An 18,457-nucleotide genomic window follows, 5' to 3' on the forward strand; every position below is an offset into this window, starting at 1 on the left:
AACCAAAGAAGCAATCCAAACATAAAACAAGAAACAAAACAGGAACAAGCGTGATACATAACAAGGACTTCGTGACAAACATGTACATGCATGTTGCTCACATATTATGGTAGCCCTGTTTGTGATAAATAGAGTGTAATTACACCTTTGCCATTAATATGTTTATAAGCAACTGAAAAAAGCACAAATGTCAGGGCATGTCAGAACATCTCAAGGACCCCAAAAACACCTTGGTCCCCAGAGGGTTAAAGATAAAATAGTTCGCACTCCATCCTCTGACTAATTTCAGAACTGGCAAGTTTGTGTCCGTGAGCTCACATTCCCATTGTGCAGTCTCAAAACAATACCGGGTCCCTTAATGAACCAATAATTGAAAGTATGGACTACCCAGAATAATCAAAGATCTAAATTAATTCATAATCAATATTTATGATTATTTTCTATTAATAAAAACAATCTAAAGTTGATAATCATTTGAAATTGGAGTCAGATTAAGCGCAGAGCTAAAGTAAAATTGAAACTAAATTCTAAAAATGAAGTGAACTCTACAGAACGCTGAAAAAACATACACTCATTATACCTTCGCCCACACCGTTGGATTCCGTTGTTGGGCCGACGGGGGTGGTCTTTATAGCAGCATTGAGAAAAGCTTTTGAAAGGGAACAACAACAACAATGTCCAGACGTCTGTGGTCTCTCTCTCTCTCTCTCTCTCTCTCTCTCACATATATATATATATAATGTATCGACTGTGCTCTCTCCTTCCACGCTCATCATTCCTCCTCAACTCCTGGCGAAACTCGAGAAACGCAGGTGTCACTCGCTAGCACTCATTCCTCTGGCCTGAGAAAGCCAGTGAAGAGCAGAAAGCAGGAGACAATATAACGATAAAGAATGAGCAGGGTTTATTGAATAATCTCAGTTGTAAATGTTTCATTGATCAGGCTTCGTCTGACCATAGAGGTGTTCTATTCCAGGTTTTTTGGAGTTGACTCCCACCGTAGGAGTCGATGGATTCAATTACTCGACTTTATTTACTTTACACAAAAACAGGGTCAGTAATAATACAAGATTGCAGTCCTTATTACATACTTAATTAATTTGTATTTCCCCCAACACAAACCTTAAAATACCCTTAAAACTGTCACGACCCACACTCAAGGAGACAAGGGAGATCCAATCGCAGTATTGTATTTATTGAGAGGGTAATCCGTACTCACAAACAAGTCAAGGCAGGGGTCAAAACCAAAGAAGCAATCCAAACATAAAACAAGAAACAAAACAGGAACAAGCGTGATACATAACAAGGACTTCGTGACAAACACTGAAACTAACAGGGTATATATACACAAGTGCTAAACGAGGTGACGAGAAACAGCTGAACACAATGAACACTCAGTGACAGACAGGATCATGGGAAATGTAGTGAGAATGCCTAGACACCGTGAAAACTGAGGACCTCTAGTGTTTAACCCAGGGAAACACAAACCAGACACTGTGACGTGAAGCTCAGGCTCGGCAGGCGTGACGTGAAGCTCAGGCTCGGCAGGCGTGACGTGAAGCTCAGGCTCGGCAGGCGTGACGTGAAGCTCAGGCTCGGCAGGCGTGACGTGAAGCTCAGGCTCGGCAGGCGTGACGTGAAGCTCAGGCTCGGCAGGCGTGACGTGAAGCTCAGGCTCGGCAGGCGTGACGTGAAGCTCAGGCTCGGCAGGCGCGACGTGAAGCTCAGGCTCGGCAGGCGTGACGTGAAGCTCAGGCTTGGCAGGCGTGACGTGAAGCTCAGCCTCGGCAGGCGTGACGTGAAGCTCAGGCTCGGCAGGCGTGACGTGAAGCTCAGGCTCGGCAGGCGTGACGTGAAGCTCAGGCTCGGCAGGCGTGACGTGAGCAGTCTCTGGATCGGCAGACGTGTGCTTCCTCCATGCATGCAGAACCTCCAACGCATAAAAAAGGAAGACCGCTCTCTTGGCCGTGGCAGGACTGATGGTGGGATCGTCCGGGGCGACCGGGGTGGGATCGTCCCGGCCTCCGTGACGACAGCGGGCTGCACGGGCACGGCCTCCGGGACGATAGCGGGCTGCACGGGCACGGCCTCCATGACGACAGCGGGCTGCACGGGCACGGCCTCCGGGACGACAGCGGGCTGCACGGGCACGGCCTCCTGGACGACAGCGGGTTGCTCAGGGACGACCTCCAGATCATTAGGGAGGCATGAAGTCTTCCTCCTCCTCCGCCGTGTTCGAGAGCGAGTGGATGCTGCTGTCTCCCCAGAATCTACCGGGTTCCCACCAAGCGAAACACTCAGATAAGGGCATCTGAGGCTCCGCCTTTGGTTCCTTGGGAAGACTGGAGGTCTTACCCTTCCTCCGCTGTTTCTGATGGCTATGTGCCAGCTCTGGGCTGGATGGAAACCGCGGCGAACCAAGCTCTGGGCTCGGCGGAATCAGCGGCGGTTGGGGATTTGGGATGGGCGGAGTCAGTGGCGGATGGGGCTCTAGGTTGGACATCACCAACCCAGGGTCGAAAAGGGGCCAGAGTGGAGAGTGGTGTAGGGATTCCTCTCGACCACTTCCTCTACTGCGGCCTCCACGGGTCCCGCGAAATTTGACCAAAATCCCCTCCAAAAATTGTCTTCTCTCCCGCTCGATGGCTGGGGAAGAGACATTGACAAACATACCGCTGGATCTTGAGTATGACGGAGTCCTTCTGTCACGATCCACACTCAAGGAGACAAGGGAGATCCAATCGCAGTATTGTATTTATTGAGAGGGTAATCCGTACTCACAAACAAGTCCAGGCAGGGGTCAAAACCAAAGAAGCAATCCAAACATAAAACAAGAAACAAAACAGGACTCGGAAGTGGCGTGATACATAACAAGGACTTCGTGACAAACACTGAAACTAACAGGGTATAAATACACAAGTGCTAAACGAGGTGACGAGAAACAGCTGAACACAATGAACACTCAGTGACAGACAGGATCATGGGAAACGTAGTGAGAATGCCTAGACACCGTGAAAACTGAGGACCTCTAGTGTTTAACCCAGGGAAACACAAACCAGACACTGTGACAAAAACAGTGTCCAAATTAGTCAATTTTAGCGACAACATTACCTTGACTAGACGAGGAGCTATCAACGTTGTTACCTAGCTGTAGCTGATACCTAATTTTACAGAGGGAAAGAAAAACAGCTGTGGTCGAATATTATGTCAGATTAAACGGGAAAGAAGGTATTCCTTTGTGAATTCATCTCATCATATTGAGCGGGTGATGGCTCTAAGCGCACATGATCGTTGTCTTAAAAAACAGCTTGGACAGTCTGGTTCAAGATATTAAAATATACAATACATACAAAAACACAATAATGTACACTTGTTGATGTGTTTATCCTTGATGTCAGTTTTTAATGATTTATGGATAGTATTAATATAACATTAATTCAACTACAATGCTGGCAAGGAGACATGTATAATTACAATCTGATTCTAAATCTAAATCTGTTATTTAAAGTAAACTACATGCAGGATAAATGTATGTGACAGTTGTTTCTGCTCCAGCTCTCTGACGCACGGTGAAATACCCAGTGTCTGAATTCCTGTGAGAGATTGACCGGAATAACCTAAACATGTTATTTTCACTGACAGAAGTTCAGCTGTGTTAGTAATGTAATGAAGAGAAAATAAGAGACTCTGTAACATCTCACTGTTACTGATTTATCATGTAGCCCAAAGCATTATGGGTAGAATCTCTCTACAGTCTAATCTGATTCATCAACACAGTATCACTGATGATCCAACACTATAAAGGCTAAACCCAGAATAGAGTGTGTGTGTGAATGTGGTCTGGACTGTGTGGATGAGTCTCATTGTGTCTCTGTCGACTCTGTAGAATGACGTCACATTCCCGTTTTTATAGCATAAAATAACTAACTAAAACCAAACTAATTAAAAAAACTAACACTTAAATTTACATCAGCGTGGGGGGAAAAAACTACCTAAAATGATAGAAAACACCTTTGGAAAAGATTTATTTAAAGTATTATTTGATTGTTCAGATATATTTATTTGTATAAATTAAATATAATTAATCCTTATTAAAGCTATTAAACAGCAGTGAATTTTCTCTTTTTATTTTGTTATTTGATCAATATTAAGTGTACAGAAGGCATTAGGTTTATTACGCACTGTCACTTTAAGACCGAGTGTGCAGAATGCAGATCCAATTGCACTGATGCACTGTACGTTCTGTAAAGACATAACCGACTGTGTTTACGTGAATGCTCTCCAAAACTGACATTTAGACATAATGTTGTGTGTATTTGTCCATTCAGATGCGAAAGAGAGCTCAATTCAGTCCTTGCGCGCTGTCTATGTGCAGGACTGCACGCTTCGGGTCGCGTATGTGTGTGTGTTCGCACAGAAAAGCATACCGAATAAAGCTCTCTTTCGCGTCGTCTCTCTTATTCAGATCTATCCATGTCTGCTCTTCTCTTTATCCCAGACGTTTTTTAACGATTTGAGACATGCATCAAGCGCATGCCAACTCGTGTGCGCCGGGTAGATCAGCACGTTACAATTCAAATGTGCGCATCTCTACCACAAACGCAAATCAGTTCTGACTGGATCTCTTCCCCAATCGTCCCTCCCTAATTTCCGTCTAGTTTTTATTCGTTGACGTGGTCGTCATTTAAAACGTGAAAAAATTAAATGAACACTGCCTATGTTGCATTTTGGCGACAGTTACCCTTAAAGTACGCAAAGGCGCGTACAAGTGGCATTACGCATTCCTGATTTTTGTCGCGCATGCGTACCTGCGTACCAGTTATGTGCACCCCTGCTTATATGACACTGATATAGACACACATCTCCCACTCCACTCGATCTCCCAGTAACAGCGTTCACACACAGTCTCTTCTACACAACACCTGCTGACGCATATCAAATCTGTCTGGATGATCAGGATACGACTGATCTGTATTATTGTTGGAAATCACTCTGTTCTCCTCAGACAGATGAAGGTGTTTATGTGCTGTGTTCGGATCCAGAGTGAACTGATGGGAATCTGATGGAGAGAAAACGCAACAGAATCAGGAATTATGAATCTGATCTTTTAATGTACACTGTAAAATGATTTTTTCTGTTTGTTTAATTTACTTTAAAAACACACAATTGCTGAACATTTTGTCTTTACTTAATTTTACTGCGTAAAATCCACTTAAACGTCTCTGGTTACGTATGTAACCTTAGTTCCCTGAGAGGGAACAAAGCGCTGCGTTTACGCAATGGGAACACTTCCAAGTGTTGCATCATTAAGCACGTGTATAATAAGTCCAAAGAATGAGTGGGACATCATAGGTGACGTCATAGACCAGGAAACTATAAAGCGCCCCTGAACGCAGAGCGTGACAGCTTCTGAAAAGCCTGAAGCAAGTCGATCAGGGCATGCAGGAAGTATGGCAGGCGAACGCAGCCCTCTCAGGGAACTAAGGTTACATACGTAGCCAGAGACGTTCCCTATCAAGGGAACTCCCGCTGCGTTTACGCAATGGGAACCCCATGCCCACTACACCATAATGACAAGTGCCCGTTCTGTGTGAAGTCCTTGCGCACACTAAGAAGCAAGCAACCTAGCCCCAGGAGTGGAGAGGTCTGAGTCATAAAATTTGACTAATGTATGCGGTGAGGACCAGCCTGCCGCATCACAAACGTCGTGAAGGGAAACTCCCGAAATTAGAGCCATAGAGGCAGGCATACTCCTCGTAGAATGGGCCCGGACAGCCAAAGGTGAAGGCTGTCCGGCCGCTTCATAAGCAAGTGAGATAGCCTCAACTACTCACTTGCTCATTATCTGTTTAGAGGCAGGGCAACCTAACTAGTTAACCCAAAGCAAACAAATAATTGCTCTTATATACGCCACAGGGCAGCTCTGTTGACATAAGCATCCAAAGCCCGGACAGGGCATAACAGATTAAGTTTTTCCTGATCTGGGGTATTAGGTGGAGGACAGAAGGCCTGCAGCACAAATGACCCATACATTTAGTAGGGACCTAGGAATACAACCCGGCCTGGGGTGAAGAAAGACTATCACCCTACCAGGTGCAAATCCAAGTACGTGCAGGCCTCAGCCTCATGTACCATGGAGAAAACAAAATTAAGGATCTCTCCTCAGAGATAACCCAGCAAAGAAACATTCATTGCAGAAATCAAGTACTGTACCATCAGGGCAGATAACAAGATTCAGAAGGTGTTCTCCGCACCAGGCAGAGAACAGTTTCTATTTCAATGCATATTCAGTATTCTCGAGGAGGGAGCTCTAGACTGGAGTATGGTCTCCATGACCTCGGTCGAGAGATCTGAATCTATGAGCTGGGCCCCCTCAGAGGCCAAGCCCACAGTATCCATAACTCCGGAAGAGTGTGAAATATTGTGTTCCTGATTGGGACGCTAAGTCCCTCCTGATCGGAATCTCCAAGGGAGAGCCATCTAGAAGGGACAGTAGATCTGAGAAAAACTCTCGGGCCGGCCAGAATGGGGCTACTAATAATAGATGAGCCCCGACCCGCCAAAACTCCCGGGAGCAAAGATATCGGGAAATGCGTACAGGTGTAGCCTCAACCACACCTAGTACATCGCATCCAGTCCAAGCGGAGCTGGATGCGTCAGGAAGAACCACAAAGGGCAATGCGTTGTATAAACGATGCGAAAGGTAGACTTCAGTTTTACCGAAGTTCTCCCAAAGGAGCTCCACCACCTCGGGGTGAAGTGTTCATTCCCCGGGCCTCAGCCCCTGCCTCAACAGGATATCTGCTCTGATATACGAGACCATCAGTGTGTTGTCCGGAAGGACAGGCACATGGTGACCTCTCGGGTCTGACAGGAAGTATTGAGATTCTCGGAATACCGCCATCACTTCTAGCCAATTATGTGCAAAAAGGAAGATGGTCCTGCCAAAGAAAATCGCAGCATGAGTGCCTCATCGCAGGGAGGAGAAACTGCAGAGCGTACTTCTCACCGAGATAAGGCACTGGATCTGGCAGATGAAAGCTGAGATAGGGCGCGCCCATCTCAACCCCCGCTGTCAGATCCGTTTGCGAACCCCACGATACGAGTCACCGCCGCGCCTCGGCAACAGCGGGACCCACGCCTCGGGGAACGCAAACCAAACCGTCCTCCTCGAAGAACGCCCGGCGGGTGCGGAGCGTCCTCACGGACAGCTTCTCGCAATGCTCACAGTCAGTCCCCTCGAGAACTGACTGTTGGCATGCTCCACTCCCAAACAAGCTGATGTGTGTGTGTCCCCGCTCATAAAATAACGTGGGCAGGGAACAACACAACGCTTGTTTTTTTTGTTTTTTTGCCATAAAATATATATTGCAACTTGACAGACAACAATAAATAAGACAAGACAGATTCACACAGAGAGCGCTTCGCTGAAGAAACAGAAGCTGTCACGCTCTGCGTTCAGGGGTGCTTTATAGTTTCCTGGTCTATGACGTCACCTGACGTCCCGCTCATTCTTTGGACTGATTATACACGTGCTTCATGACGAAACACTTGGAAGTGTTCCCATTGCGTAAACGCAACGGGAGTTCCCTTGATAGGGAACTGAAGTTTACTTAATCATTTGTGTTGGAACTACCTGAAAAATTTGTTGCATTGCATTACTTGTTGCCTATGAAACTATAGGTCCGGTTCAGGAGAGTAAATGTTGAAATTACGTGTAATTTTATGTTTTTGAAGGAAATGACTGTTAGTGTTTAATGTTCAGTTATGTTTGACGGCATGTTCTGGCGGCAGAATACAGCGTTTTTAATGGTTTTCGCGAATCTGTGTGAACAGGGATTGTTTTGACAACGTTATCGTCTGTACAAATAAAAAGTGCAAAGGAAAAACTTTTCAGTATTTAGTACATCGTTGTTGTGTAAACGTACCCTGAGACCAGTCTCTGCTTACTTGCTCATCCTGTACGTTACATAATAAAAATAATTATCATAATTGTCATTAGTATGCTAGCAAGATTTTGCTAATTATTATATTAACACAGGAACGTAAATCTTTTAAGTTGGATTTTAATAAAACTTTATTTGTTTAAATTAACTTGTTTTAGTCTTGTTGTACAGACATAAATTAAGAACAACTTTTTCACACAATTAGTTTGTTCATTGAACAAACTATTTTTTAGTGGACAGAATAATTTCAAATGATGACATCTCAAAAATAACTTGTCTGTTTAATCTAAAAAATAAAAATAAAAGAAGCTTGGTCCAACGGTTTAAAAACTATTTACCTTGGCATTCAAAAATACTTTGTCTGAGTACAATTTACTAGATTTCCTGTGCAAATCATCATTTAAATGATCAACTCTAAAACTCTTCTGTCATGTTTTCTTTCAGCTTCTACAGGAAGAACATGAACACACTGAGTTTTCTGCTTGTTTTCTTAGTGACTTACATTGTAGGAAGTCGTTCCTGGTCTTGGGAACAATGTTGGAGAGAGTGACTGTGGAAATCAACAGACATGAAGAGTGTGATTATCATGTCAAGAGAAAATGATCCCTGCATCCGTTCCTAAGAGATTTTTAATACGATCTTCTACATGATCTGAGATGATTGAGGATTATTTCTGAGAGAAAACGGGCATAGAAATGTGCATATGCAATTTTCTACGCATATATCGGGATTTATAAAAAAACAAACTAGCCGTAAATATGTGTGCACCGTAAGGGCTGTGTAGACTGTGCGTACGCACTCTTTTACCTTAGTGAGCAGCTAGAGTTTTTGTCCAACATTATTTATACTGTTGTAATTGCTGTGTAACTGCATTCACCTCTAAGATTAGGTATTAACATGGTTAGAAGAAAAAAAGCACCTGGAAATCTATTTAAGTGGTCAAATATTGGCCCTTTATGGGAAAGTTAACTTCTGTCATTTCCCTGTAAGTGATATTCCATAAAATATATAAGAAAAGTTCAACATATAAAATTTATTATAAAAACAAATTTACACTTGTGAATTTTCCTTCAACTGTTTTATCTTCAACATGTTTCTTATAATTGTTATATAGGCCTAGTAATATAAAAAAAAAAAAAAAACACTTATAAATACATAATATAATAAATAAATCAATGTATAAATGTATTATTAAGAAAGTTCATAATTTCTGAAGGAAAAATAAGTAAGGTCGAGGCAAATATAAACTCTACTTGTTTCTGTTTGGTATTATGACTTGCTCCCACCTCTGCTGAAAGGTATTTTATACAATTGTGTCAAGCATAATTAGTTTTTCGGCTATATGGGTATTTTTATTCTAAAACGAGACAAGGATTTTTAGCAATGTAACGTGACGGCACAAATGTCATTTGCAGTCCGTATCTCATATTTCCCAACAAGTGTCTTACCGCTAAACACAGAAGTATTACATGGATGGGAATCTGCATGGAAATGACCTGCAGATGATAATATGCATAGTACAACTAGGTGTTGTAAGCTCCATATATGGTTATTTCGGGGAGGAGATGGGGTGGAGATGTACATACATACAATCTTCCACTGGCTGGGATTTATAAAGGGAATTTTGCGCAGATTTGGGTATAAGTACGGTTTTACCAATCTAAACAATTTGTGCATACTTTATACACACCTTTAGGATGAAATGTAAGCAAAGTTTTATACATGAGGCCCCTGGACTTTACCTCTGTCAGAGATCTTCTTGATCTCTTCTTTGCAGAAATCCTCCAGTTTGTCTCTCAGCTGACGGACAGATTCTCTCACGCCATCAAAAGAGGAGAGAGAACTGAAGGGATTGTCATTTATGTCTGTAGATTCAGGAGGAGCTGAGAGAGACTGGAAACTCTACAGAAAACAGAAATCAGAGCTCATCACCTCCACACTTCATCAATAATCTGCACTACTGTCAGATTTGTGCAGATCTCATTGATCTTTAGTAACTCTCCTCAATCCAGCACTTTCACAGCATCAGCTTAATTCTTCTCATATTCATTATTTCATTTTACAGCAATAAGTTCTAGCGTTTGCCACTTACATTAAGTCACTTTGAGTCCTCACTAAGTCTGCCTTCTTTCACCTACGTAATATTGCACTCCGTTTTTAAATACCAATGATGCTGAGACCCTAGTTCACGCTTTCATCACTTCACGGCTTGACTACTGTAATTCTCTTTTCTATGTTTTACCCAATAAATCAATAAATAAGATCCAATATGCTCAGAACTCTGCAGCTAGGGTCCTCACATATACAAAGAAATCTTCCCACATTACTCCTATCCTATGAAGCTACCCGTTCGCTTTCGTATTAAATACAAGATACTCCTTATTACATTCAAAGCACTCCATGGTCTTGCCCCCTGCATACCTAGACCTTGAGTGTGTAGAAAGGCGTTATTTAAAATAAACGCATTATTATTATTATTATTTCACTATATGTGAACTTTCTCAGAAAACCTTTGGCTGATAAAGAATCTGCTAATAATAATTAAGGGCTGTTTCTATCTAGACGGGGTCCCAGTGAACACCCTTAATGCTCCCGTTAACACAGCAACACAATGAGATGAGGATTTAATTGCAGCATATGACAGGTACTCAATATGCCTTTATCTAAACAGTAACAGAAACCAAACTATTTTTTATTCACGGATACTCTGGCTCCTCCTCTGATCTCCAAGTCCATGACTTCTCCTCAGCCGGTCAACTCATCGGCTCCATGCTCTTTTGGCTGCTAGCCACCCGAAGGATTCATAAACAAACAAAAACCCAAAGTAGAAGGAAAAGGGGTCCAGAACCATCGGGTCCACAGTGGCACCGGCGGCGGAGGAGCTGACCATGGAGGAGCTGTTGGAGGAAGAGCCGATGGATGGAGGTACCAGGGTGGAGCCTCGGCGTTGGGTCTGGGTGGAACCAGGGGACCGAGGCGAGGCGGAGCTGGGAGAGGTTCAGATCCGGACAGAGCTGAAGTGTGAAGAGCCAGGGCAACACCAATGATCTGGAGGGCCAAGGCGGAACCACAGGGTCGCGGGACTGAGGAAGAACCGAGGGCTTGAAAGACAAAGGCAGATCCAGTGGGAGCAAGGATGGAGGAGGAACCAGAGGGAAACAGGAACTAAGGGGTGGAGGACAGAGGCGCAACCAGAAGTTCGGAAAGCCGTGGTGAAACCAGGGTAATGCCTTACCAAGGCAGAGCCGGAGAGACGAGGGAGCCCAGGGGCATCTGAGGGATGATGAACCACTGTGGAGACAAAGGAGCGTGGAGCCATGGTGGAGCCGATGGGTTGACAGACCGAGGTGTAGTCATGAGCTTGGAGGCCAGGGGTGGAGTCGAGGAATCTGAACACCTAGGTCAAGCTGAAGACCAGGAAGCTTGAGGCACAGCAGGGAATCTGGGTGGAGCCAGAGGAATGGGAGGAGCCGAGGCGCTGGATGGAACCTGCCAGGACGACATGGCTTTGGATGCCCTCCATGGTTGGGACGCAGGAGCTTGGAGGCCGGACAGAACCAGCAGAGGAAGGAGGGCCAGGGAACAATTCGAAACCAGAGAGGCCTGGTGGGACCGGTGGAGAAGAACAGACCTCAAGGGTGGGAGCATGGGTAGAAGTCCATTCCAGAATATGTAGCTCCGGGACCACCATTGTATGAGCCTTTCAGTGTATTTGTTAATGTCAATATAGTGACACTTGCTGGCTGGTGTTATCGCTGTTTACAATAAATTTGTTTTGGATAACTTACAGTGTACTGATTGTTTATTTTTGTTTATTTCCTTTTTTATGTGAATAAACTAAACCATTGTATCATACCATCTCTTCATTGGAGCACTATTGAATTCCCTGTAACAGCATCTAAAGGAAGTGACTAAACACACTTTAATCAATACAACCGTATTAGGGATCCTCCTCCTCTTCAACCACTGTGAAGGGGGAACCACAGTGGGAGAGTACAGACTCCACGTCCTCACAGAATATCCCTTGAGGGCCATCCCCAGGCATGCACGCCCTCGTCTGCTCTTTGAGCCCGGCATGATATAAGGTGCACAGGGAGTCATCTAGGTAGTGCACCATGCGATCTAGATTGAGATACTCATGGGTGTGATCCTCAAGGGAACGGTCAGACAATTATGAAACTGCACTTCCATCAGGTTTGAAGATCACCTGAAGCAACTTTGGTGAACATTACTCAAAATTGGTACCATCAATTTCACCATGATGTAATAAATCAGAATGAAAATATTTGAAAAGAAAAGTTTAAATGTTATGGAAGTTTTTAACTGTTGGTGGAACTAGTGGAGTTTGGCAGCTGAATAAATCTTTCAGAAGAAAGAGCTTAGAACATGTTTTCTTTCCAGAGCTGAAATGCATTTGTAAGATCAACACTTCAGTCAACGGCGAATTCTGCTCTCATGAAATGTTTCTCTGTGAGTCTCTTGCTCAAGTCCACTATGACCCTGTTCATCTAGATCTCTGTTACCTGCAGGAAATGGATGTGATCCTGTGTGTGTGAAAGCTGCTCCAGCTCAGCGTCTCTCCTCCTCAGATCATTGATCTCCTGCTCCAGTCGCTCCAGTCGTCCTTCAGCTCGACTCACTGCAGTCTTTTCCTGATCTCTGATCCGCTGGGTCGCCTCAGAGCGTCTTCTCTTAATGGAGCAGATGATCTTAGTGAAGATCCTCTCACTGTCCTCCACTGCTGTCTGTGCAGAGCGCTGTTAGGACACACATCACAATCACACAGTGAGCTTCAGTGAGTCCTGACTGAGACGTCTCAAACTTCTCTTCTTCTCCAGACTCACCTTATGAGACTCCACAGCCTCTCTCAGCTGCTGAAGATCTTTCTCTCTCTGCTGGATCCTCTGCTGAAACGACCTATGCGTCTCCTTCAGCTGGTGCTAAAGGACAAACCAATGACAGAGATGTCACTTTATACTAATGTCACTTTATCATCATTAGAAGAATTTAATCTAGTAAATGGTTGTAGGTTCAAAGTCCTGAAGGGATAATTCATCAGATACTACCACTGTACATTAACATGAACCATAAGGCCTATTTCACACGGCAAGCTAAAATTGCATGTTTATATGTCTATTTACTATGTTTATGGTGTCTTTCACCATATTTTCTGTTAAGTTCAGTGCGGAGCACGAATACACTCAGCAGTGAAAGTCCACTTACATTTACATTTAGTCATTTAGCAGACGCTTTTATCCAAAGCGACTTACAACTGAGGACTACAGCAAGCGAGTCATCGTGAAGAGGCAAAAATAACGCAAGAAGTGCTCAAAATACAAAGTTCAGGCATTGCTCCGAGTAGCATAAGCCAAACAAGGGAGGATAAAAGTTTTTTTTTTTATTTATTTTTATTTATTTTTTTTTTATGTCAAGTGCTCACGGAAGAGATGAGTTTTCAGTTGTCACTTGCAGCTTCTGTTCACTTCTGCTGACGTCTGCGGTGTGAATGATGTTTCCTGATCATATGGTGCCAATATAAATAGTGTCAACATTATATCATCAGTGTCTAGTTTATAGTTCATACCTGTTTCTCTGTCCTCTGTGCTGCTGCTGATACAGTGTCGTGGTTTTTATGTTCATCCATCGTACACAGCAGACATATAAACTTCTGATCGGTGCGGCAGAAAACCTCAAGGAGTTTATCATGTGTTTGGCAGATCATCTCCTGCAGTCGTCCAGTGGCATCAGTCAGATTGTGTCTCTTTCTTTTAAAGAAACTCTCGTGTTGTTCAAGGTGATTCTGACAGTAAGAGTTCAGACACCCCAGACAGGACTTGACGGCTTTGCGCTTTCTTCCAGTACATGGAGCTATTATTCTGACAAAATGATTTGAATTTGAATTGTGTAAATTTGAATTATTTGCAAGTGTAATCTAACAAAATTGAATTTTAGGTGGTAGTTTAAATAGTTCTGAATTTGAATTTTTTTAAACGAATATTGAACATTTGAAATTAAACAAATTGAAATGTTTTTATGGCTGAATTTTATAGACATGTATTTTCAAACAGTAATATTCAGTTTAAAAAAATTCAGATTCAAGTTTTCAAGATGAAGAAATTCGGAACTTCAAATTCAGTTTTCTAAAATTCAATGTCAAAAATTCAAGTTCAAAAATTCAGATCTGACAGAAAGTAGGTCACAGGTCATCCACAGGGAAGAGTAGATGATCTCAGAAAAGTCGAACAGAGTATTTTGGCCAATTGGGGACTGCAGAAGTTTTCCAGCGCGAACGTGGTGGTGGTTCAAGAGGTTTCCACTCTCTGAGGGACATTCTAAAACGCTTAACGTGGCTCACTGTACGAAGACAGTGATATTAAAGGACCAAACCCAGTACAAATCATATTAATAAACCATACTTTGTATAAAAAATCAGATGAGCCCAGAATATGAACGCAATACGTTTAATTACGCGTTAAGCATGTTCTTACATAGAAAACCGTTATAAGAAAACGCTTAACGTGGCTTAATAAACCTTAAATGGTCCTTAATAAACCATACTAAGGACCATTTAAGGTTTATTAAGCCACGTTAAGCGTTTTCTTATAACGGTTTTCTATAACATGCTTAATTAAACGCGTTGCGTTCATATTCTGGGCTCATCTGATTTTTTATAGGTTTATTAATATGATTTTTACTGAGTTTGGTCCTTTAATATCACTGTCTTTGTACAGTAAGCCACGTTAAGCGTTTTCTTATAACGGTTTTCTATGGTAAGGAAATGCTTAACGCGTTGCGTTCATATTCTGGGCTCATCTGATTTTTTATACATACTATGGTTTATTAATATGATGTGTACTTAGTTTGGTCCTTTAATATCACTGTCTTTGTACAGTAAGCCACGTTAAGCGTTTTCTTGACGGTTTTCTATGGTGAACATGCTTAACGCGGAAACGCATTGCGTTCATATTCTGATTTTTTACACAAAGCATGTTTTATTAATATGATTTTTACTGAGTTTGGTCCTATCACTGTCTTCGTACAGAGAGCCACGTTAAGCGTTTTTCACGTTAAGCGTTTTAGAATGTCCCCTCTCTGACTCTTGTCATGAATCGCCCGGAAGTGATTCTTAAACATGAATGATTTTGTGTTTAGCGTTCTCAGCACGTGGGACATTTGTCTAAGCGGTCTCTGGTGTTTGTTTTAAAGTATATTTTGTGTAAAATTGATTAGAACGCCACCTTGTCTACTAGACCTCAGTTACACAGACAGGACGCGAGCGGCGCGACGCAACACAGTGCTTGAAGCGACTGTTGCAAAGAGCTGGGACTAGGTCAGAAATAGGATGGGGAATCCGTGCAAGGCTAGTGCTGTCTCGTGAATAATTTACGTCTGAAGGGGTTGCAAGCACTCTGGTTTGCGTCGTATTCACGATACAGCACACCCTCTCGTAGGCTACCTTATGCTTACATGTAGCCTACGACGCAGAGACCGGACGCGACCCGTGAAATCCCCAACAGCACACGGATTCCCCATCCTATTTCTGACCTAGTCCCAGCTCTTTGCAACAGTCGCTTCAAGCACTGTGTTGCGTCGCGCCGCTCGCGTCCTGTCTGTGTAACTGAGGTCTAGTAGACACGGTGGCGTTCTAATCAATTTTACACAAAATATACTTTAAAACAAACAACAGAGACCGCTTAGACAAATGTCCCACGTGCTGAAAACGCTAACCTAACATATAAACACAAAATCATTCATGTTTAAGAATCACTTACCTCCGGGCGATTCATGACAAGAGTCAGAGAGTGGCAACCTCTTGAACCACCACCACGTTCGCGCTGGAAAACTTCCGCAGTCCCCAATTGGCCAAAATACTCTGTTCGACTTTTCTGAGATCATCTACTCTTCCCTGTGGATGACCTGTGACCTACTTTCTGTCAGATCTGAATTTTTGAACTTGAATTTTTGACATTAAATTTTAGAAAACTGAATTTGAAGTTCCGAATTTCTTCATCTTGAAAACTTGAATCTGAATTTTTTTAAACTGAATATTACTGTTTGAAAATACATGTCTATAAAATTCAGCCATAAAAACATTTCAATTTGTTAAATTTCAAATGTTCAATATTCGTTTAAAAAAATTCAAATTCAGAACTATTTAAACTACCACCTAAAATTCAATTTTGTTAGATTACACTTGCAAATAATTCAAATTTACACAATTCAAATTCAAATCATTTTGTCAGAATATTAGCTCCATACCAGTACAGACGTCACACTGCACATCTCCAGCTCCAGCGTAACAGTCAGCAGCAAGTTTAGTCTTCAGCTTCTCCACCAGTTCAGCCAGCATGGTGTTTTTAGCTAAAGCAGGTCTGAAGGTGAAGCTTGGACTGAAGGTCTGTCTGCACTGAGGGCAGCTGTAGACTCTCTTCTGATCCTCCTGATCCCAGTGACATGTAATACAGCTCTTACAGAAACTGTGTCCGTCAGGAGATCCAGACACACTCCTTCAGATCCACTGAAATTCTGGCTTCTGCCATTTTACTGCATGAGACAGACAAACACACAACAGTATATCTTTCCCTGAACTAAAGAGTTTCCTGGTTCTGTGTTTGAGTGACGTGTGCAAAACAGGTGTGTCTGCAAATCTGTAAAGCAGTTTCCTCATTCCTACTGTGTTCAGTTTCGATCAAACTCTCACACACCTGATTGTTATTTTAAATGCAAAAACCTTTTGTTGATTCAAGTGTGTTCAGTAAGAGCTGGAACCAGTGGCGTAGGTTTGATTTTAAAATTGGTGGGGACGGGACATCAATATTTTAAGTTTTGATCGAAATTATTGCTAGGGATATATCAGTGTCACTGTATATTGGTAGGGACATGTCCCTAGCGTCCCTACTAAATTCTACGCCCCTGGCTGGAACTAAACTCTCGTGTCTCTCTCCAGGAATAGAAAGAGGAACCCTGCTGTAAAGTCACATATCATAAATCATCCGCTAGATTTCATTCTCAGACAGTCACTCAAAGAACACAAGTTATTGTGTTCTTCTTTGATCATCTTTGATCCCACCCTCTCCTTTGTACCGCATGTCAATCAGGTAACCAAAATTGCCTTCTTTCACCTTCGCAACATTGCACGCCTCCGCCCATCACTGTCTACCTCTACAGCTGAAACACTCATCCATGCACTCATCACTTTAAGACTGGATTATTGCAACAGCATTCTTTATGGACTTCCAAACAAAATTATCAATAAACTTCAATATGTCCAGAACTCAGCTGCCCGTCTTCTCACCTCCTCCCGCCATCGTGACCACATCACCCCTGTCCTTTACAAACTCCACTGGCTCCCAGTCAAACACAGGATCAACTTCAAAATACTTCTCCTCACATACAAAGCACTTAATAACCTTGCCCCTCCATACCTCTCTGACCTACTAACCCGCCGCACTCTTGCCCACCGCCTCAGGTCCGTTGATGCTGACACACTAAAAACCATCAGGACTAAGCGCCGGACCTGGGGCGACAGAGCCTTCTCAGCTGCTGCACCAACACTCTGGAACGCTCTTCCAGACCACGTTAAAAATTCAAGCACCATAACATCCTTCAAGCTGGCCCTCAAAACTCACCTCTTTGAACTTGGCTTTCGCATTTAACAGACCTTTCCCAGTTCTCCATCCCCCCATCCTTTTGCTTTTGTGTCTATCTTATTTTTGTAAAGCGTCTTTGAGTGTCTTGAAAAGCGCTATAAAAATCAAATGTATTATTATTATTGAGAATCAGGACAACACCTTTACTAACTGCAGTAATACTGTCACGATACGGTGGTTGGAGTGAGGACTTAAATGCAGGTCAGGGTTTAATTTCTTTATTAAACAATAAAATAAAACAAACACAACAAAAACTACCCCGAGGGGGAAACACAGAACCGAACAGACTTGACGGAGGGAAAACATGAAGGGACGCAACATACAAAGACATACCATGACCAACAATGACTATCCAGCACAGGACAGCAAATACAGGGAGACTAAATAGGGAGCAAACAAAAGAGGGTAACGAACAAAGCAGGTGCGGAAGATTAATCAATGATCAGGTAACGAGATGGGAGGGGCTAGACAATTGACAGGAGAGCACATGGCACAAGGAATACAAGACAAGCCATGTGCTCACAATAAACCAGACTAAACAAACACAAGACAAACTGGGAATGTCAGAGCTCTGTCATCAACCAGAATATAACCCAGACCGAAGTGACAGAACCCTGATAAATACTGCATCCTAATTACTATACATGTACTGCAGGACTGAAAAGTGTACCTTATGCTGGGTACACACCAAAAGATAATCCGGCTGATTTTGGGTCGATTACCGTCGGATTTTGGGTCGGAGTGTGTTTATGGGAATTTTTTTCCATTCTTCCAGAAGCGCATTTGTGAGGTCAGGCACTGATGTTGGATGAGAAGGCCTGGATCACAGTCTCTGCTCTAATTCATCCCAAAGCTGTTCTA

The 18,457-nt window shown here is 43.0% G+C and overlaps 1 pseudogene across 1 annotated transcript; it reads right to left on the bottom strand.

Moving 5' to 3' along the window:
* Window positions 1–1,458: 1,458 nt before the first annotated feature.
* LOC307004562 (tripartite motif-containing protein 16-like) lies at window positions 1,459–17,624 on the bottom strand (annotated as a pseudogene). Its single transcript, XR_013800703.1, has 9 exons — window positions 17,608–17,624; window positions 17,372–17,512; window positions 16,192–16,453; window positions 13,531–13,833; window positions 12,791–12,886; window positions 12,470–12,703; window positions 9,689–9,848; window positions 8,449–8,496; window positions 1,459–5,059 (listed from the first exon to the last, which is right to left on the bottom strand). The product of XR_013800703.1 is annotated as a tripartite motif-containing protein 16-like (transcript).
* Between the last annotated feature and the right edge of the window lie 833 nt (window positions 17,625–18,457).

The sequence above is a fragment of the Phoxinus phoxinus genome, assembly GCF_949152265.1.
Source record: "Phoxinus phoxinus genome assembly, chromosome: 9".
Taxonomy (NCBI): domain Eukaryota; kingdom Metazoa; phylum Chordata; class Actinopteri; order Cypriniformes; family Leuciscidae; genus Phoxinus; species Phoxinus phoxinus.